At 34.5% G+C, this 23,591-nt stretch overlaps 1 long non-coding RNA gene across 2 annotated transcripts in view; it reads left to right on the forward strand.

Annotated features, from left to right (window-relative positions):
* LOC147581755 (uncharacterized) overlaps window positions 1-23,591 on the forward strand; it is a 191,754-nt gene that overhangs the window by 154,500 nt on the left and 13,663 nt on the right. The window contains exon 4 of one of the 2 annotated variants that reach the window (XR_015250222.1): window positions 9,296-9,418. This is a non-coding gene — a long non-coding RNA (uncharacterized LOC147581755). Of the gene's footprint in view, window positions 1-9,295; window positions 9,474-23,591 lie in introns of those variants that run through there. The other variant, XR_015250221.1, reaches the window with a different exon arrangement.

The following is a 23,591-nucleotide window of genomic DNA, read 5'->3' on the forward strand; positions in this document are numbered from 1 at the left end:
TTGCTATATGTTTGCTACAAGAGAATCATTTTAAATCTAAAGAATCAATTTTAAATCATTTTAAATCAAATTAAATCTGCAGATTGAAAGTGAGGAGATGGAGAAACATTTTCATGTAAATGGAGGTCAAAAGAAAGTTGATGTAGCAATAACTTATATGGAACAAATTAGACTTTCTTTTGTTCTTTTATTGTTTTTATACTGCTTTGTTATGAGGGTACTACTAGCCTCGTGGAATGATTTTGAATATTTTCCCTCTATTCCATTATTTGTAAGATTTTGATGAAGATTGTCATTAATTATTTTTTGTTAATGTTTGGTAGAATTCACCAGTGACACCGTGTGGTCTTAGGCATTTCTGTGCTGGAAGATTTTTGATTTTTAATTCAACTCTTATTGTTGTTATGGTCTAAGAAGATTTCCTATTTCTTGCATTCAAGACCCATGATTAAATCATGGTAACTTGTGCATTTTTAGGAATTATCTGTTTTATTTTCTAAGTTATCTGATTTGTTAGTGTATAATTGTTTATAATAATCTGTTATCACACTATGTATTCTTGTGGATATCTGTTGTAATTTTCTCTCTTCCATTTCTCATTTTGGTTTTTGAGTCTCTCTTTTTTCCCCCCTTAGTTATGTAGTTAAAGCTTTGCTAATTTTGTTTATTTCTTTTTTCTGAAAACACAGGTCATTACTTTCAAGATTATGTTATTGCTTATTCTAGTCTCTATTATATTTATGTCTGATTTTTCTTTGTTATTTTCTTCTCTACTAAATTTCAATTTTCTTTTTTTTTTAATAGTTTCCTGTGGTGTAATGTTATTTATTGATCTTCTTTCTTAATACAAACATTTGTAGATAAATTTCTGTCTAAAACCTGCTTTTCTTGAATCCTCTAGGTTTTTGAATATTATGTTTTATTATTCTTTTGTTTTGAGATATATTATTATTTTCCATTTTTTCTTGTCTTATTGCTTGTGCAGTAGTGTGTTATTTAATATTGTATTGTAGATTTTCCAGCTTTATTTTATTCTTTATCTATAATTTTGCACCACTGTGGTTGAAAATATACTTGGCATGATTTCAGTCTTTTTAAATTTGTAATATTTGTTATGTCTCTTTTTATGTGATTTAACCAAAGATTCTTCTATTTGTACTTGAAGAAAATGTGTATTCTATTTTTCTTGGATGGAATGCTTTATATAAAAGCTAATAACTTTCACTCAGACTACTCATTTAAAATAAAGTAAAGGAGGGGCGCCTGGGTGGCGCAGTCTGTTAAGCGTCCGACTTCAGCCAGGTCACGATCTCGCGGTCCGTGAGTTCGAGCCCCGCGTCGGGCTCTGGGCTGATGGCTCGGAGCCTGGAGCCTGTTTCCGATTCTGTTTCTCCCTCTCTCTCTGCCCCTCCCCCGTTCATGCTCTGTCTCTCTCTGTCCAAAAAAAAAAATAAAAAACGTTGAAAAAAAAAATTAAAATAAAGTAAAGGAGAGGGGAGGTGGATCAGTTTATGGGTGAAATAGGTGAAGGGGATTAAAAGTACACTTATCATAATGAGCACTGAGTAATGATGTATAAAATTGTTGAATCACTATATTGTACACCTGAAACTAATATAACACTGTACGTTAACTGTACTGGAATTAAAATTAAAAAACTTAATAAAAAGTTGTGATATATATATATATATATATATATATATATATATATATATATATAGTGGAATATTACTCAGCCCTAGAAAATAATGTAATCTTGCCATTTGGGACAGCACAGATGGACCTAGACAGTATTATGCAAAGTGAAATAAGTCAGGCAGAGAAAGACAAATACCGTATGATTTCACTTATTGTGAAAACTGAAAAACAGAACAAACAAATAAACATAATACCAAAGACAGATTCTTAAATACAGAAAATAAACTGATGATTGCCAGAGAGGAGGTGGGTTTGGGGAGGGTGAAATACTAGGGAGTAAAAGGCACAAACTTCCTGTTATAAAATAAGTCCCAGAGATGAAAAGTACATCATAGAGAATATAGTCAATAATACTGTCATAATATTATATGGTGACAGAGAGTGACTACTCTTATCTGGGTGAGCATGATTAATATATATAGAATTGCTGATTCAATATGTTGTATACCTGAAACTAATATAACATTGTATGTTAATTATACTTCAATATAAAAAAGAGAGAAAGCTTAAAAAAAGAAAGATAAAAGAGAAAAATGTATCAACTCTATCAGCTACTAAGAAAATTTGTATGTTTTTATACAAAAACTTAAATTTATTATCAAATTTATAATATGAATGTTTATAATTTGATGATATATTAATATATGCAGAAATATGGTGAGCAATAAAACACAAAATTACACATTACTTAATTTTCTTTTATTATGCTTGTTTTTCTTACTTATTATAACAACTTTGTCATATTTAGTTCAGAAGTTTTTGTTAAACAAATATAAAAAATCCATCAAACTAAATACTCCTGTTTACTTTTCTCAAATTTCATTTTCTATTTCCTTTTCTCCTTCTCCAGAGCTAATCACAATTATGAATTTGATGTTTTCCCCTAACTATAGTGCATTTGTATATGAAAGTAAAATATAATATTGTTTTTCCTATTCTTAAACTTTCACAAAGTATCTCAATTTTATGGTATTCTCAAGCTACTTTTCCTGTTTGTGTAACTTTAATTAATGAGGCTTGATTTATTCTCATTGATATGTAACTGGATTTCATTCATTTTAATTGTGGTACAATATTCTATTTTATAAATATACCACAGTGTTTGCTGTCTACAGTAGTGAGACATTTGGGTTGCCTCCAAGAATTATAAATAATGCTGTAATAAATTTTATTTATAAAGCTTCTATGCATATGTGAGAGAGAATTATTAAGTATTGAGTTAGAGCACATGCAAAATTTCTTGCTATTGCCAAATTGTTTTATAAAATGATTTCACCAATTACAATCCCACTGGGATGCATGAGAGTAGGCAATTTACTCAATGCAAATTTTCCTCATGTTTCCTAAGTTTTTTTTAATTATTTTTTTCCTTCTTGGTTGGTAGGTTCTCTTTCTCTATTTCTCTTCTCTTCTCTTCTCTTCTCTTCTCTTCTCTTCTCTTTTCTCTTTCTCCTCTCCTCTCCTCTCCTCTCCTCTCCTCTCCTCTCCTCTCCTCTCCTCCTTTCTTCTCTTCTCCTCTTCTATTCTCTTCTCTCTGCCTCTCCCACTCTCCCTGTTTGTTTAACACTTTGGATACTCTTTGGATTCTAGCTCACTGTTAGCTACATGCATCACAAATATCTTCCAGTCTGTGACTGTTTTTTCATATTTTGGTGTATTTTATTAATAGATTTCATATTTAGAACGGTGTTAGATTTACAGAAAAATTGAAAACATAGTCTGTTGAGTTTTCATATAGCCTACACCGTTTCCTCTATTAGTAATATCTTATGTGAGTATGGTGCATTGTTTAAAATAATGAATCAATATTGATACATTGCTATTAAATTCCATATTTTATATACATTTACTTTAGTTTTAACCTCATGTCCTTTCTCTGTTTCAAGATTCCATCCAAGATACCGCATTACATTTTGTTTTGGTGTGGTTTTAGCCTCCTCTTGATTGTAGCAATTTCTCAGCCTTCTCCTATTTTTTGATGACCTTGACAGTTTTTTAGAGTACTGGTTAGATATTTTGTAGGAAGCCACTATTGGGATTTCTCTGATAGTTTCCTCAAGATAAAAATGGGTTATATGTTATTGGGAGGAAGACTGCAAAGTAGAGTGCCATTTTCATCACATAATATCAAGGGCACATACTATCAACATGATTTATGACTGTTTTTTAAAATTTTTTTTTTCCACGTTTATTTATTTTTGGGACAGAGAGAGACAGAGCATGAACGGGGGAGGGGCAGAGAGAGAGGGAGACCCAGAATCGGAAACAGGCTCCAGGCTCTGAGCCATCAGCCCAGAGCCTGACGCGGGGCTCAAACTCACGGACCGCGAGATCGTGACCTGGCTGAAGTCGGACGCTTAACCGACTGCGCCACCCAGGCGCCCCATGATTTATGACTGTTGATGTCATCTTAAACACTTGCTTGAGGCAGTTTTGTTTGTCAGGATCCTCTACTCCAAATTTACTATTTTCCCCCTTTCATACTGTACAAGTCACTATATGCAGTCCATCATTTGGAGTATAGACACCATTGTTTTTAGTCGTAATTTAAATGTGGATCAACTCAAGTAAGACATCTTTCAGTCTTAAAGATAATACTGCCTTAAAACCTTTGATGTGTCCTGCATGAATAGTATTTATTCAGAATGAAAAAGTCAAGTGAAAAAGTATAAAGTAAGACAAACTAATATATACACTTAACACTCAATAGGGGTTATGGAAATGTTAAAAAAGTAAAATTGATCTCTGCCCTTGGCAGTTTGTACTCTATTTAGTGGGGAGCCTGAGAAAACATATACAACCCCAAAATTAGAATACATAGGTTTTTAAAAATGGCTTTGTTCTTGATGTGTATATTTATATAAAGGGAAAAAAATCCTTACATAATGACTCCTTAATTTGATATTTTTCAACAGAATTAACAGTGATTATTTTATTTAAAAACAAAACAAAGCAAAACATGCCATGGTTATTTCACCAAAGATTGTGATTAGAAGGCCTGGAATTGTTCCAGACACATATGAGAATTAAATAAACAAACAGTGCATATAATTATAATAAAACACCCAATGTTGCAAGGTGCAAGTATCATCACTATTTTAAAAGAAAAAGTATGTTGGGGACACAGAGACAGAATGAAACCTAAAAGCATAACATTTATGGTATGCTCTTAGGTTAGATTTGAAAATATATACAGGACTTGGATTGAAAGAGAGAAATGGAGTGAGAATTTCAAGCAAAGCAAATTACTAGAAACAGGTCTCAAATATAGGATGCCTATGTGTCTGGAGAGGGCTGTAAGTAGAGTAGTAATTAATGACACCAAGCGTTTAGGTTTGAGTAAGATAGTTACTAAAGTAAAGCCAAACAATATACTTAATAATGTGCAGCCTCTGTTTAAAATCATGGTTATTCCCCATTCCTATAGGATAGAGATCGAAGTCTTCTGATGTGGCAAAAGGTTCATCAACACCTCACTTCTACCCAACGTTTCAGATTCATCTTCCACAGTATTGTCATTTGTATCCTACTTGTCAGCCATAGAATCCATTTGAATTTCCTCGAGCTCATCATTTGTAAGACAATTGTTTCCCACACCAACCAGAAGCCCCTACACCTACCTGCATCCCACTTTCTCTAAATATTATCACTCCTGGGAATCTTTCCTACACAGCCTCTCCCCATCTCTTTGTTCATGAGATTTCCATATGTCAGTTCCCAAATTTTTTACCTAGTACATATCTCTATTAGCATTCCCTCTTTCCATAATATATTTGTAATCTTTTCCCTATATATCTTTTTCTCTGTCCTTTTGAGTTCTCTGAGGGTGAGATATTTGTTTTTTGTTTTTATTTATTTATTTATTTTTATTCAGTGTATCCAGCATAGAGACTGAAGCAAAGTATTTACTCAGTGTTCATAACTGGAAGACTATGGTGGTATAAGACCATCCCCAACTTAGGTAGAAAGCACATGTGACAACAATTAGCTATGTACAATTACATTTTCTTAAAAAATAGGCCACTATGTCTTCCAGTGTATAAATGCCATGCCTCAGGTTTATAACTTATGAGAGAAAATAGGGAATGAACCAATGGCACTTACCTATCAATCAGTCAGAAGCAAGGTCTTAGAATAATATCCAATATGTATGTCTTAAGTTGAAAATTGATAAAGGGACATAATCACTGCTCATGATATAACTTGTGTTTGTAATAAATGTCCATAATCTTTAGTAGGGAGAAAATAACCAGGGTACATATGCTGTATTACAGTAATGGCAAAGTTACTCGTGTATCCTGATGGATGTTTGAATTCTCCATGAGACCTGCTGAGACATTGTCCTTTTTTTCCCTCATTCAACACTGTGTACTTAGAATATTTCATCACCTGTGTTAACCAGAGTAACTTGACCTCATTCACCTTCGTCTTGGAAGAACCAAGATAATGTTAATAAATAAATAAAATAATGTAGAAGAGTCAAAATTCCATCTTCTGAGAACAGAAAGCAGATCTAAAATTTTCACAAGATTTAATCATCAACATGGATCTATGGCCGTAATACACTCTTGCCTTATAACAATAGTTTCAACAAGTATTGCTTGGCTATTTCATTAATTTTAAAAACTACAAAATAATTGTATAGAATGTTATCCATTAATTTCCTCTTCTCTTTTAAGAAGAAACTGGATATTCCATATCAGGTCTAAAATATTTGCACATGTCCTCCACAAAAGCTTGATCATTTAAGATCAAAGCCGAGAGTAAGTCTGAAACTCTGAAAGGAATGCAATTATTTTTTCACAGCTGTTTGCTATTTCACCCATGCAAGAACCACAATACTTCAGTAGAAATATTTTTAAAGCAAAGAAAAAGTTTAAATTGTGACTGAGGGCATGTGTTGGTAAGGCTGAACTACTTATGTTAGCCAGTCAAACTAATCCCCGGACTTGGATGATTGGAGGTGTCTACAGATTCTTGGGAGTTTCTGTATCATGATTTTTGTTTCTTTTAATCAAGGTTGCTATGAAAAGTAAATAATCCCTTGAATAAAACTCCAAGCAAACTCTAGTTAAATGACATGATTTTAGGCTAAGACATAGGTTCAGATGGCCAACTACATGATGTAGTGCTCTTGTCTGCTTTGTTTTCTTGATAAAGATGAATATTACTCTCTAGTTACATGTAGCCAGGAAGTCAAATTTCAGGTGTTGTTCTTGAATTTCTCTGTTTGCTTTGCCTTGTTACTGTATCTTCTGTTGCCTTGTCCTGCTTGATCTCATCTTATTCTCTTTTAATTAAGTTTATTTATTTATTTTGAAAGAGACAGAAACAGTGCAAATGGGGAGGGGCAGAGAGAGAGAGGAGAGAGAGAATTCCAACCGGGCTCTACTCTGTCAGCACAGAACCTGACATGGGGCTCAAACTCACAAAACCGTGAGATCACGACCTGACCGGAAACCAAGAGTTGGCTGCTCAACCAACTAAGCCACCCAGGTGCCCCTGCACCATCTCAGTTATTGTTTTAGCCTTTTAGTGAAGGTTGTGTGGATATTTCCCTCTGCCTTTACCTTGTGCTTTTTACTGAGAAACAGTGAAAATGTTGTCCTTTATTTCAGAAACCAAACATTCCAAACAAAAGTGCAAACAAACAAATGCAAACACAAAAATCTCAAATGCTTGCTGCTTCTGGTTTCAGCTGGGACTTTGCACTCTTACTTTCTGTATCTCTTCATTGCTGTTTTACCAGCATCAAAAGAAGGCCGAATTGAAAAATAGTTGAAGTTCCTCACTTTATGAAGACTGCTCTGATTGTTTCTATGTTGACTAATTCAAATTTGGAAAGGAATTTTAGTGGAAATTTGAGATCTTATTAAGGAAAAGAGAGCTTCTAGGAGTCATTCTCTCTGCAAGATTCATCTCTAATATTCAATCACCACTGAATTAAGCTATTTACTTTCAGTCTCCCATTTGATCTTGAAATGACTTTTGGGTTAAGTAATTAAAAGTAGAAGTGACAGGTGAGGGGCTGGTGTGGCACTTGGGACATAAATACAGTTAGAGGAAACAATTGAGGTTCTCTTCAAGAAAACTATGGCCAAGCTACAAGAGCAAAAGCATGTTCTGCTTTCTATGTGCACTGGGTCCTACCCAAGCACAGTGCAATGTTATTGTCACCAATATAGGTGTGCATGTAGAGACAGGATTAGCCCAGTGGTTTTAAGGGCTCATACAGGTCACCATTCACAATCTCTGATGTTTCTGGGATTTGTAATCATTTTTAGAAAAAACTGGGGTGAAAGCTAGCTTCTTGCAGAAGACTTATTTTTCTTGTACTCAATTTTATGAAACTTTCTTACTACATATTATTGCACCTAGGTTCTTAAAGCAATCACAGTCTCTTATTCATTCTTTTTTTTTTTTTTTTAAGTTTACTTATTTATTTTGAGACAGAATGAGAGAACAAGCAGGGGAAGAGCAGAGAGAGGGAAAGAGATAATACCAAGCAGGCTCTGTGCTATCAGTGTACAGCCCAATGGGGGGTTGAACTCACGAACCATGAGATCATGACCTGAGCCAAAATCAAGAGCTGGACTCTTAACTGACTGAGGCACCCAGGCATCCCTTTTCCACCATTCTTTAATAGCTACAATTTTTTTCTTTCTTTCTTTCTTTCTTTCTTTCTTTCTTTCTTTCTTTCTTTTTTTTTTACAGAAGATAATTTGGAGGCTGCTTATTATTTGATGTGTAAATGAGCAGATGTGTTAGAAAAAAAAAATCTTCCTAGACTCATGCTAGAGACCCCACCATTACTACAATTACTGTAATTTCTTAATCTTGGAAAGGCATTGAATTTCAGAGTTAGGCTTCATGGTTTCAAGAAACATCCCTTGCCATATGCTACCTTCATGATTCATACACAGGAGGAGGTATTTTTTCAATCCTCAGGTGTTTTATATGAAAAATTGAGAACAGATCCTGATTAATCAGACCTTTTCTGTGTCCACATATTCATCATTCCCTTTTAGAAATCCCATTTTTTTAATGCATGCCCAAGATAGGAAATCTGAGATATTTACTCCGAGTCTTACACACATTCACAAAGTACAGGTCGTTCCTAGGCATAGTTATTTTATTGTTATTACTGTTGCTTAATGCTGTCCTGCACATATTTTTCTGTAAAACATCTGATAAAAGATAAAGTAACAAAATTAGTGCGTGAAGGCAAGTGCATTTGACTGGTAAGATCTTTCTAAAATCATGATAGCTTATTGTAGTACTATAAAATATTCTTCTTGGTAACACTAAGAAAGAAGATATCAATTCATATCTTCCAGGGTTGGAGAAGAAAATCATGCTCTCAGTTGATACTCTAAGGCTGACTTGGCCTCGTAGGTTTGACTTATGAATAAAATATATATATTTTTTGCTATCCACTCGGGAAACCTCCACTGTAATTTCTACCTTTTGAACTCTACTTCATTTGTGAGAAAATTAGTTCTTGCAATAATTTCTTCTTTTTAGCAGACTTCATGTGATACCACATCATACTTTTTTTTTTTTTTTTTTTTTTTTTTTTTTTTTTTTTTTTTTGCAGGGGGAGCTTCTTTGATAAGCACATGGCCTAAACTGCATGTAGGACACAGCCTTTCATACTGAAGAGCTACGAGAACAACTTCAAGCAGCTCTAGCAGGATTGTCCACATGTACAAGACTCGAGGTTTATAGTACAATAGTAGATATCAACACCAAACATGAAACAGACGTTTTCTATTATTGTTGAGAAAGAGAGAGAGAGAGAGAGAGGGGTAGGGGCAGAGAGAGTGGGGGGGACAGAGGGTCTGAAGCAGCTTTTATGCTGACAACAGACAGCCCGATGTGGAGCTTGAACTCACGAGCCATGAGATCATAACCTGAGCCAAAGTTGGAGGCTTAACTGACTGAACCACCTAGGCGCCCTGAAACAGACATTTTCATATAGACCAAAAAGAAAATGGTTTAAGAACCTACAGCCAGCTCAAATATATAAAAGAGGGGTAATTGGATTAGGGAGAAGCTTTCTTTGCAGGGAAGGATTGCCTGCTCTGAGTCTCAGAGTCGTGGGAATGAGCCCCTAATGAGGGACTAGCCAATGGAACTATTCGGTAAATGTTGACCTACTTGTTGCATTTGGGAGAGAAGAAGAAACTTGTACCTGACGAAAGTATGAAGACTGGAGCAGACTTTGGCCCAGAGATGGATTCGAGCTGGGAAACTTATAGGGCTGGCTTGGGTAGCAGAGCCAGGGAGTGTGGGTGCATTCTGAGAGGTCTACTGTATCAGGTTGCTCTAGCAAAGGGTAGCTGAGTGTTTTACATGGGCCATATTTCAACTCCAAAGAAGAGAGCTGGTGATTTGAGGTTGCATTGCTTTCTCTTGCCTAGATCCCCTCATGAGTAAGGAGTCCTCAATTGAAAGAGCTTGCATATGCATTGCTGGACACAGAGGAACTAAAGAAAAGGTCGTGAGTGACCACTAAAGATAGAGATACAACCTTCCTAGCCAAGAAACTTTGGGAGAAAGGTGCCCAGCAGGTACTACTCAGGAGAAATCTATCCTGTCAGACCTAGCTTGAGATGGCCAGCCAAGTGACTCAGCCAAGAAAGAATCCTAACACTATCATATCTCCTCCTTCTCCTGACTTGGAGTTGACTCTCAATGAATGACAATGAAAAACAATTAAGGAAATAATGAGAAAGGCGAGAATGGAAAGAAGACCATTTCTCTTTTCCTGACAAGATTAGTTTGAAGTGGGTGCTAGGGAAGAGGAAAAATATTATCTCTAAGTCAAGTTCTAAGTTTTAACTTATATCTGGCATTGTCCATTCTAATTTCAAAATTGGAATAGAAATGTGATTTACGATAGGACCAATTATTACCAAGAATGAAGGAAAAGCCATGGGTCTGCCACAACTTTCATTCAGGGACAGGTGAAAACTATCCAACTGAATATATTTTAAGGAGTTGTAGTGAGTGTGTGGAGACACAAAAATAAAGTTGTGTTTCAGGGCGTCTGGGTGGCTCAGTTGGTTGAACATCTGACTCCGGCTCAGGTCATGATCTCAGGCTTTGTGAATTCAAGCCCCGCATCAGGCTTGCTGCTGTCAGCATAGATCCTGCTTCAGATCTTCTGTCCCCTTCTCTCTGTCTCTCCCTCTCTGCCTCTCCCTCTCTCTCTCTCTCTGTCAAAAATAGACATTAAAAAATTGTGTTTGTTTTCTTTGCAAGATAATCTGGTTGTACATATTTCTCTTTGCTTTTTTTAAAAAAAATTCTTGGCATTGATGTTATTGGACTATGTGGTTATTGCTAGACAAATGGGGTAAAGATTTTACAGTGCCATCTCAAACTTGCAGCTCCTAAAAAATTACTTGTGGGTCACATTAGGTTGCTTAGAAGTAATTATGGCTATGGTAGCTCTCTCATTTTCTTTTTGTTTCTTACTTTATATCTTACAAAGCTTTATAGTTTACATATGCTGTCATAATTCTTAACTCATTTGATATCCAAAATAATCCAGTGTTGTGGCAGGACATTGTTTTTCCAACTTAAGGAAAAGGAAAACAATACCCAAGAGGCAAAATAATTGCTCAAGTTTATGTTGCTAATAAGTGGCAAAACCAACAGTCTAACTCAGTTTTCCGAATACAAGTATCACAAATCTGGATTCTATATTCAATGCCAATGCACTCTTCTGTTTTAAAACACCATCGTAATCCATAGTAGCTGACAATTTCTGAGCATTTTCTATAAGAAAGACACCTTTCTAACTGCTTCTCATTTCTTGTTTTTAATAAGAGCCCTGTTAGGTGGGGATGACTGTTTCCATTTTGCAGATGAGAAAAAGGAGGCCTTGATACATATTTAACCTAGATCATATATACTAGACAGTAAGTAGCATTGAGAGGATTTGAAATCCAGGCAATCTGACTTCAGAGTCTAAAAAATCAACCACTGCACTCTCTGTGTTTTTGAAACGAACATTTCATAGTAAGTATAGGTTAAGATAGATACACAGGATTCTATGTGTTAGAGATCTAAAGTGTGCATAATCCTAAGAAATAATTGCTACTACTAAACTACTACTTTTCTTAGACAGATGGAAAGAGCACTAGGCCTGAATTCATTAGATTTATTTTTCATGTGTGCTTTTGTTTTTGGAGAATTGTGATATTCATGAAGTCACATAATTTCTCAATATCTGTTTCCTTATATGTCTATCATAAAGAAACCATGTTAAATTCATTTTGCAACTGGAAAGGAATTATGCTTAGGCTCACACAGTAATAGTGAATTAATTTCTAAAGAAAAAAAAAACATAGATATCATGCTATCTTTGTTGGAACTAATGTAGTAACAAAAATAACCATAGATTGGGTGACTTATAAACAATAGAAATTTACTCCTCATAGCTCTGGAGGCTAGCAAGTTCAAGATCAAGGCACTGGCTGATTCTGTGTTGGGTGAGGACCTGCTACTTGATTCATAGATGATAATCTTTTTGCTGTACCCTCACACAACAGGGGAGCTCTCTGGCATCTTTTACATAAGGGCACTAATTCCATCCATGAAGGGACCTCCTGAAGGCTCCACCTCCAAATTCTATCACATGGGGGATGAGGTTTCAACCTATGAGTGAGACAAAAATATTAGGTCCATGGCATATGCCCTCAGTAATGTCAATGTCAGAATTAATAATAAAGCAGATATTTATTTGTCATTTGTTATCAGAGCTGATACTCAGCTGGCAGAAATGGAGCTAGCACATAATTGGTGTCTGTGCTGTTCCATGTGGTAAATATTTTCCTTGTACATGTGCCTCTAATAATCTCAAATCAAAGTGTTCCATGCATGCAAAAATATTAGTAAATCATCACATGGCACTTGAACAAAGGAACTTGTCGGATAATAAATATTCCAATCAAAATGCCAGAAAGTTTTGGGGCACCTGGGTGGCTCAGTCAATTAGGTGTCTGACTTCAGCTCAGGTCATGATCTCACAGCTCGTGAGTTCGAGCGCCGTGTCAGGCTCTGTGCTGACAGCTCAGAGCCTGGAGTCTATTTGGGATTCTGTGTCTCCCTCTCTCTCTCTCTACTCTCCTCTGCTCATGCTCTGTCTCTCTCTGTCTCAAAAATAAATTAATATTTTAAAAACTGCCAGAAAGTTTTTACCTTTTAAGTGTATATTTACCATGTAACAATGAATCTTTTAACCAATGGGCTAAAATGTTGAATTGGAATAAAATTGTATGCATTGACATTCATTTCAATATGCTAAATTCTATACAGCAGATATATTCATAAATTAAACATTGACAATCTTTATTATTTTTGCACTAAGTTTTGACTTTATATTCTAGCTGATGAATGATTATTTTGAATCATGAAATGACACTACTGCTGCTAGCTATCTTCATACAGCAGGATTTGTACAATTATTTGAATATTTCAGTGCATTTTATGTTATTACTCATAAAATGAGTGGATAATGGGATAGTGATAAGAAGCTTACATCTCATAAACTGAATTTCTTTGAGGCAACGTTAGAAATGATTATCATGCTTCAGGTGATGAATCTTAAGATTCACTGTATTCACAGTTCTTAAGCTAGTTTGTGTTCCATTGAGAATGAAAATAATAAATTAAGTACATGTATAAAATAATAGATATTTCAAGAATATACTGTTTAAAAGGCAAGATTTATTTAGGGAATTTCTAACATTCTGTTTTCTAGATTTTTCAGATAACATGAATTGTAAAATGCATCATCATTTAAAAAGTATCTCATACTATAAGAAAAAAACACAAATGAGCAAAGGGGAAAAGAGAGAGAGAGAAAGAGACAAATCAAGAAACAGACCCTTAACTACAGAGAAAAACAGATAGGTACCAGAGGGGAAGTGGGTATGGCAATGGATGAAATAGGTGATGGGGATTAAAGGATTAAAGAGTGCACTTGTGATGAGCACTGGTCATTAAAAACTTAAAAAAAAAAAAAAGTATCTCAAAAAGAAGGCACCGTGCTGAATGCAAAGTAAAAAATCCAAGATGTACACTGATCTAAGAAATGCCAAAATGTGAGTCTTGGAATCAGATAAATACATTATTTTTAATACTGATTTTTTTGTCCAACTTTTAAATTTTTGATTCTTAAATGCTTATAGAATGTATTATCTATAAAAGTTGTGATAGAAACTAGATCCGTTTTCTCTCCACAGAAAAGCCTTTTATTATTTATTTATTTATTTATTTATTTATTTATTTAGAGAGTGTGAGCCGGACTGTCAGGCCACATTTTTGGCTTTAGCTTGAATGGACGCAAAAATCAAAGGGCAAACATTATTTTATTACACAGTTTGAAATGCAGACCCTTCTGAGTTAAACCTACGTTCCTGCTAACAATTATTTATATTTTTTTACATTTTTTGTCTTTTTTCTTATTTTTTATTGAAGTATAATTGATATACAATTTTTCCTACTATTTCTGGTGCATATAATAGTGATTCAATATTTTTGAGACATTATGAATCGATCCTTATGATGTCTAGCTACCATATGTCACCACACAAAGTTCTTATAATAACATTGATTATATTTCCTATGCTGTTCATTATGTTCCCATCAGTTATTTATTTTATACTTGGATGTGTATACCTCTCAATATCCTTCACCTATTTTGTCCACCTCTCAACCTCTCTTTCTTTTGGTAACCAACTGTTTGTTTCTTGTATCTATGGTGTCTGTTCTGTTTTGTTTTGTTCGTTCATTTGTTTTGTTTTGTTTTTAATTTCTACGTATAAGCAAATTCATATGGTATTTGTCTTTCTCTGTCTATTTCACTTAGCATAATGCATTCTAGGTCCATCCATGTTGCCACAAGTGTCAAGATTTCATTCTCTTTTTATGACCAAGTAATACTTCATTGTATGTATATACCACATCTTTATCTATTTATCTATTTTTGAACACTGAGTTTGATCTCATATCTTGGCTATTGTATATAATGCAGCAAAGAACATAGAGGTGCATACATCTCTTTGAATACATGTTTTTGTTTTCTTTGGGTAAATACCCAGAAGTGGAATTGCTGGAACAAATGGTAGATCTATTTTTAACTATTTGAGGACCCTCTATGCTGTTTTTCACAGTGGCTGCAGCAGTATATATCCTCAGCAGCAGTGTAGGAAGTTTCCCTTTCCTGTACACCCTCATCAACACTTGTTATTTTTTGTGTTTTTGTGAATAGTCAATCTGACAGGTGTGAGGTGGTATCTCATTGTGGGTTTGATTTCCATTTCCCTGGTCATGAGTGATGTTGAGCATCTTCTCATATGCCTGTTGGCCATCCGTATGCCTTTTTTGGAAAAAATTCTACTCAAGTTCTCTTATCACTTTTTAATCAGGTTGCTTGTTGGTTTGCTTTATAATATTAGTTTTGCCTAAGTTCTTTGTACATTTTGGATATTAATCTCTTATCAATGTATGATTTATAAATATCTTCTCCCATTCAGTAGGTTAGTAGGTTGCTTCTTTGTTTTGTTGATGACGTCCTTCACTATTATGTAGCATATATCAAATTTATATATGTTGTGTTCCTACAACAAAAATCAAAAGTAGTAGATAATTTATGGGGCAAATGCACATTTTTTCATTTGTTATTTTATTTTCATTTATACTAATAATTTTTCCTTTGCTTCTTGACTTTCATATTTTATTGCTTGCTCATCAAAATTAGTACACTGTCTGCTAATGACTAGGAATTCAAGCAGTGTTATTCTCAATAAAGCTTAGTTTGTAATGCAAAAGTTATAAATATTTTGGACCAGGCTATCAAAAAGGAGTTAGAAATTAATCATAGTTATTTTCTTTGTTTATACTTGGCGATGGAACTTACTTGGAGATGGTGCATAACTATTTTTTTCTCTTTGTGAATTATTTAATAGTCTTCCCTAATTTTAACACTAATGATAATTTTTAAAGATGTGAATATGATGGAGGAGTGATTTATGATATTCAGCTTTTGATTGGATAGATAGATCATTATACAGAGAATAGGGAAATTTGTTTCTCTTTGAAGAATAAAATGCAGGTAATAGAGGAGAGGGAAAATTGTGAGAAATATGATGATGTTAAATTTTAGCCATCTGGAGGATTCTTTGGTCTATTGGACTTTTATGTAGGGCTACCCAACACACAGTTGGGCCTGGCATGGGATGGTGAGGTTTAGAAAAGATATGTAGCTTTGAGAGCCATCGGTGTTCATGTAAGGAAGGGTATCAGTGATGATTGATCAACAATTGAGTTGCCTATACATACAGAAGGAGAAATATAAAAGACTAACTAGACTAATGAGAAACTCCAATTACTTTCTTCCTTCCCATACCTAATGCAGTTGCTTCAGGTTTGATCCTCATTATCTCCTGAATTAACTATATACTTTCTCTTTTGTCTTTCTGCATCATTTTCCACATTGCCTCTATATTCACATCTTTAAAGCAAATAACCTATAAAAAACCCAAACAAATCTTTATTGTGTCCTATTGTGCACAGAAGAAAGCCTGATCATCCCGTGCTTGGTATTCGAGATCTTCCACTGTTTGGCCAAAACCTGGATTGGCTGTGATTCCAGATAAAATTTTGGTAGAACCCCAGATAAAATGAATTTCTCCCTTATCCTTCAATAATAACCTGGTTGTTTTCCTGTAGCTCTTTTTCAATCTGAATTTCATGACTTTACACATGACTGATCATTAGGGAATAAATCAAGGGCATAAACTGACTCAAAGTCACTGACTAATAAAGACTTTGCATGTAATAGATTCTCAACAATTTGTTTGCTGGTTAGATTTAGGTAAAATTGTAAAACTTTGGATGTGTACTGCGTGATGACACTCATTCAATTAAAATTCCAATTCAATCAGGTAGTATGAATGTTCAGAAATATCTTACTTTCAATATTTGTCCCATATTTTTAGATCTCCACCGTTGTTTAGTGTTCTATATTAATGCAGTGGTAGGTCTTTATTTTTATACTTTATGTGCTTTGTTAGCCCCCTGTATAAATCTGAAATGTTGAAAAAACATGGAGCATATATTTCCTTTGCTTATGATTATGTATCTGTCACTGAAAGCAATTTGACATTATTTTTATGTAATAGACTATTGCTCTTGACTTGCTTAGAAGGCATTAATTATGATTAGGTCAAACATGAAAAGTAAAACCTTCCCTAAACTCTGAGTCTACAAGTAGCCTTATGAGCAATGCCTTTTGTAAATTTAGGTGTGTAGTTTCAAAAGCAAATAATAATAATTATAATAAACAAATAATTATAGACAAATAATAAACACATAATTAGACTGGATGGATACTTGAAAAAAAAAGTTTCTTACAGTTTACTTCTATTTTAACTTTAGATATTGACTTTTAAAAAATGATAGGGTTTGGCACACTGGAATGGCTCAGTGGTTAATTGTCTGACTCTTAATTTCAGCTCAAGTCATGATATCTCATGGTTCATGAGATCGAGCCCCACATTGGCTCTGTGTTGACAGTGCAGAGCCTGCTTGGATTCTCTCTCTCCCTCTCTCTCTCTGCCCCTCCCCTGCTCACACTCACACACTTCCACTCTCTCTCTCTCAAAATAAAAATAATAAATAAATAAAATAAATAAATAGATAAATAAATAAGTAGGGTTTGGCTGACCCTTGTTGTTTCCCCCAAAATGAATTTTGACACCACATATTTGCTCAAGGAAAACACATTCTCATCTTAAATTTTTATTTCAAGAAAAATAAGTCAAGGAATGGGGTGAACAATATACATTATTATGTTTTTTGCTAATCAGCACTGGGGAACAATAAATTATTCTTTGTTTATGTCTGATCTCAGTTGTCCTACACCTGACAGTATCTGAAAAAAAAAAGTATATGCTAATGATTCTAATCATAAAAATATAGCGAAAGATAAAGTGAAAATGAGGGGAGGAAATAATGTGGAAGACACTTCTGATAGTTTATAAAGATTAAAGTATTTATTTCTGCCATATGTATGTATTTACTTACTGAAGAATAAAACATGTATCACTTGAATAAATAATATGCCCAGCGAAAATAAAATATAGTGTTTGTCATTTCACTTCTCTCCCTATTCTTAAAAATCTAGGGTTTTAGGGGCACCTGTATGGCTCAGTCAGTTGAGCAGCCAACTTCGGCTCAGGTCATCATCTCACAGTTTGTGATTTCGAGCCCCACGTGGGACTCTGTGCTGACAGTTCAGAGCTTGGAGCCTGCTTTGGATTCTGTGTCTCCCTCTCTCTCTGCCCATCCCCCACTCACACTCTGTCTCTAACTCTCAAAAATAAATTTCAAAAAAATCTAGGGTTTTATAAATTTATTATATAGTTGCATTTCCAGATTTTTATAAAACGTGCAAGATCTGTTTTATGTAGAAGCTTTATGAAGTGTAATTAAGAATTCTCTGCATAAAACTCTGGGTTATTCATCACAAACCAGATTTTATTTTGATTACATAATGTCAGAATCCTTCCATCTTGAAGGACATTAGAGCTTTTCTTAACACCTCTATTAATGTATGCTTGCATTGAGCAAGCATCCCCCTATCCCTACCTTCAATAAGCAACATGGGAATGTGAATCAGAATAATTATTCCATGTTTTATTCTGAAATTCTACCCATGAATCAGTTAATTTATATGGAGATCTGCTAAGCTTATGGTGCCATTTGTATGTTTAATCCTTCTTTTATTAGCTATACTTATGAGAAAATTATACCATTATTTTCCTACAAGCCTCAAGCCTCAACTAATTTGCGTAGTCAATATTTTCAAGTGGCCTTTCCTTCCAACCTAAGAATTATTCATACTGTGTGTCTCAGTTTGACTGAATATGTCTCATTATTCATACATGTGCACTTTACTCTGCTGGTAAGAATAAGCACTCAGGAAGCATAGTATTAACAGTACTTGAGGCTTGTACTAGTCAGTTGTTCTTGGTCTTTATTTATCTGTCATTGCTATGGCCTTTCTCCGTTTGTGTGTTTGTGGTTTTGTTTCTTTTTTTGTTTGTTTTGCTTTGTTTAGTGCTAGTCATTCATTAACATTATTTTTATAAAGACGGTGTTGATTTATGAGTAAGGGGAGACAGACACTTTCTCTTCTAAACTCTGGGATTCTGGCAACTGATCTGACAGTTGCAGAAGTTTTCCAGCATTATATGGTAACAATAGAAAGGGTATTTGGAAAACAAAATTATGCCCATCAATTATTAATCTACATGCTTTCTTTCCCCCTACACACTGAGTCTCTAACCTTAAAATTTCATTTCCATCAATATTTGTGAAAGGTAAAATTTACAGAGTTTTGTTATTTCAACTCTTCTCCTTGAATTCTAATTTTATAAAACCCCAAGCTTCAAATAACACTTAAAACAGCATTTTATTATTTCATTGAAGTTGTTAAGTCATAGCTTTGAAGATATTTAAATTCTGAGTCTCAGTAAAGCTGCAGACGCATACACTTTTAAGGAGGTCTGAATGTGAAAAGTGGATATTCATGAGAGGATTGTCAAATGGAATCTGTAGATCTCCAGGGGAAAATTCCAGGCAAAGGCATGCCCATTCAGCTCAAGAAGATGTTGCCTGTGATGAGGAAGAACATAAGGAAGAAGAGAATAATAGAAATTGGAGGCAAAATGGTTAACTGGGATCCAATTTTTGAAAGCTTTTTAGAGTATTGCAGGATAGTTTGGCTTTAATAAATCATACAGGAAGATGTTAACAAGTTTTTAGGATGCACTAAATTATATACTACCAGAATCCTTATAGGTTGTGAATGCTGTGATGTTGGTCGACTCTAGACCAAGCAAAATATTGCTTTAAGATATGGCAATAGTCCAGGTGAAATGATGGTGGCTTTTAGTGTAGAGGTGACGAGAAGCGGTTGGGTTCTTGGTAGTTTTGAAAGATTTGCTGATAGATTTTCTGTGAAATATGAAAAAAAAGAAGTATCAAGGATGAATTTAAGAATGTTGCCCTGATGAACCAGAAGAATGAAATTGCCATTTGTGTAACAGGAAAGGCAGTAAGAGCAGATTGCATCTGGTAAAGGTGAGAAGTTCAGTTTAGAATATGTTAAATTTAATTGGCCTGTTACTTAACTATGAAAGTATGTAGGTATAAATGTTGGCATATATGTATATATATATATATATATATATATATATATATATATTCAGGAAAAAAGTCTGTGGTAGAGTTATAAATTTTGAAGTTATCTGCATAGATATGCCATTTAACTGGAGCTGTACGATATCACTCAAGAAGACTATATATATATATATATATATATATATATACACTATATATATAGTGTATATACACTATATATATAGTATATATATATACTATATATATAGTGTATATACACTATATATATAGTGTATATATATATACTATATATATATAGTATATATACTATATATAGTGTGTGTGTATATATATATATATATATATATATATATATATACGATATATATAGTGAGAGAGAGTATCTGCGTGTAAGAATTGAGTCCTTGAACATTCCAATATTAACTGGTAGGAAAGACTAGAGACCGAAAGGAGTGGCTGGTGATGTTGGAGGAAACTGAGGACAGTAGTGTGATTGGAAGTGATCAAAAACAGTTAAGTCAAGGAAGGGTTTAAAGAAGAATGGAGTGATCTTTGGGATGAAACAATGTATACACATTAAATACGTTGGTGACAGAAAATAAATTACTATTAGACTTAGCAATATTGATAGTCCCTGATGACTTGTAAAGAAGTCACACACACACATACACACACACACACACACACACACACACACACACACACAAGAATTTTGGTGAACATATGGCTAATAGAAGCTATTAGAATGGTCTCAAAAGAAAACAAGAGAAGAGCAAGTCACATAGAGACAGTATAAGTGACACTTCATAGGAAGTTGACATAAAGGGAAAGGAGAAAGTGATGTCAAGGGATTTTTTTTTAATCTAGAAGAGAAATAATAAATAATAATGACATGTCTGAACATTCATGAGAATTACTCATAGAGAGGTAAAAAAGAAACATGAATCACTGTTCTTATATAACAAGATAAGGTGGAATCCAGAGGACACAAGAGTATTAGGAGCACAGAGTTCATCCATATCCACAGGACGGTTATCAGAATTTTGTGGACCCCACTTCTGGCAGATGGATATATAAAGTGATGCAATTTAGTGGCAATTTTTTTAATCTGCTTTCATTTTATCAGCACATGAAAAAGTGTGTTCCTATATACATTAGGAATATATAATGTGTACAATAAGTTGAGCTCTTGCTTATATTATTATATAGGCAATAAATATCTGGAAAGAGTTGAACCTCATTTAAAAATAAATATATTCAGGGGCGCCTGGGTGGAGCAGTCGGTTAAGCGTCCGACTTCAGCCAGGTCACGATCTCGCGGTCCGTGAGTTCGAGCCCCGCGTCGGGCTCTGGGCTGATGGCTCAGAGCCTGGAGCCTGTTTCCGATTCTGTGTCTCCCTCTCTCTCTGCCCCTCCCCCGTTCATGCTCTGTCTCTCTCTGTCCCAAAAAAAATAAATTAAAAAAAAAAAAAAAACGTTGAAAAAAAAATAAATATATTCAGTAAAGAAGGAGCTCTTCCATCAGCGTTGCTGACGGAAAGAACTGGTACGGGGGTGGACTCACAGCGAAGTTAATAAAGTTTGAACTTTAGGACTCTTTTCTTGTCATGGGCCCTACTGTGGGAGTGGCCCTATTAATTTTGTATTTGCAGTTTTATTTATTTTCCTTAAAGAAAAGTTTACTTACAAGAAGCTTTGAACATCCTTTGGCCCATTTATCATCCTTTAACTGACTTGGGAAAACAATCCTCTAAGCCTTTTCTGTCTTACAAATCTCAAGAAAACATCTCTTGTTGACTGATTCCAACCTGGAATCTGGAACTATACAGAGAAAGAGATTCTGGGAAATGTAGTTCTTTTGCCTTTGAAGAGGCTACGGATGATGCTGATTTGACAGGAGACTATCCAAGCATATCACTCTAAGGAAGAAAATGCAATTAATTGATTAGCAGATTAAGGAGACTTTAAGCCATTCAAGGGACTAGAGCTTAAAATAGGAGAGCATTTGTATATTAACACATCTGAAAGTGGATAACCGTGAAATAGTAATCGAATCCTGGTTGATGCTAAAAGGACACAGAAGGGTAAGAGTTAGTTTGGAATAAAAAGGCAGAGGAAAAAAAGAACAAAGGATTTTCAGGATGTCTCCAGAAATGTTCAGGGAAGAGGGTACCCTGATTGTAAGGCTTGTTTGGCATTCACTAATAATGTATTCAACGCATTTATTAATAATTCATATTAGATACTATCATTTAAAACAAGACATGAGTCGGGGCGCATGGGTGGCTCTGTTGGTTAAGCGTTGACTTCAGCTCAGGTCATGATCTCACAGTTTGTGAGTTAGGGCCCCACATCAGGCTCTGTGCTGACAGCTCAGAGCCTGGAGCTTGCTTTGGATTCTGTGTCTCCCTCTCTCTCTGCCCCTCCCCTACTCATATTCTCTCTCTCTCTCTCTCTCTCTCACTCTCTCTAAAATGAATAAACTTAAAAAAAAATTAAAACAAGACTGGAGTGGACCCTTTCTTTAAAGGGCATATAGTCTAGACCATCACTGTCCAGTTGAAATAGAATTCCAGCCCTAAATGTGAGCCACATATGTAATTTCAAAATTTCTAGCAGCCATAACAATAAAGTAAAAAGAAGCATAAAATTAATTGTAATAATTTTACTTGACCTGATATATCTAAAATATGTATTATCATTTCAATATTTAATCAATATAAAATTATTAATGATATACATTTTACATTCTATTTCTTTTCTGGTACTGTCTTCAACTTCTGCTGTGTATTTTACACTTACAGAATACCCCAGTGTGGACTTGCCACATTGGAAGTGCTCGGTGTGGTTAATGGCTACAGCATTGATCTGCACAAGTCTTCTAGACAATTGGAAGTTTATCCTGAATAATACTTTAGGAGTCCGTTATGAAAATGTCCTGTACTTGCAATCTGGACCACACAACAGTCTGTGGTGGTCCCTCAAGATAATGCTACCTGTTAGGCTGGCTTGAGCTTCCTTTATGACATAAGAAATTCAGAATTTCTTAACTCTGAAAACTATGACAGTGTTTCCTTTAATTCTCTAATGTATTGTGATAATTGGGGACAGGGTGCTTTTCAAAATCAGTGAACACTGGTGTGTCTTATGTTCTAACATCATCAACTAAATATGCCACAATTGGAAATAAAGTGATAACTTGAGTAGGTAAATAAGCTAACTTACAATATCCAATACAATTTATAATTTACAATATTTACAATATTTACAATATCACCTTAAGCCGCCATTGCCTTTGCAAATGTACAATAGTTTTTAATCTTAATATATACTGGCATACCAAACTAAAAATATAAGCCTCCTTCCTTTCCATTAAGGCAAATATGAGTTGGGTGGGAGATTAACTATGACTCAGCCCTTCCCTATGAGAAGCTGGATTGGGGTTTCAGAAAACGCTGCATTTCTGCACCTAAAGTTATTAAGGGTAGGGCAAAAGCAATTATTGAGAAGTTTAAAAAGCAAATTTAAAAAACCTTGACTAATTCAGCAATTTGTTGATTTCATATAAAAGTTCCACCTTCTGAAAAAAAAAGTAAATAAATAAAAATAATGTGAAATTGGTTCTGATGAAACAATTATTGAGATTTTGGAATGGCTAAATCTATCTTACA

Source organism: Puma concolor, chromosome B1 (assembly GCF_028749965.1).
Source record: "Puma concolor isolate L17-30 chromosome B1, mPumCon1.1.hap2, whole genome shotgun sequence".
Lineage (NCBI taxonomy): Eukaryota > Metazoa > Chordata > Mammalia > Carnivora > Felidae > Puma > Puma concolor.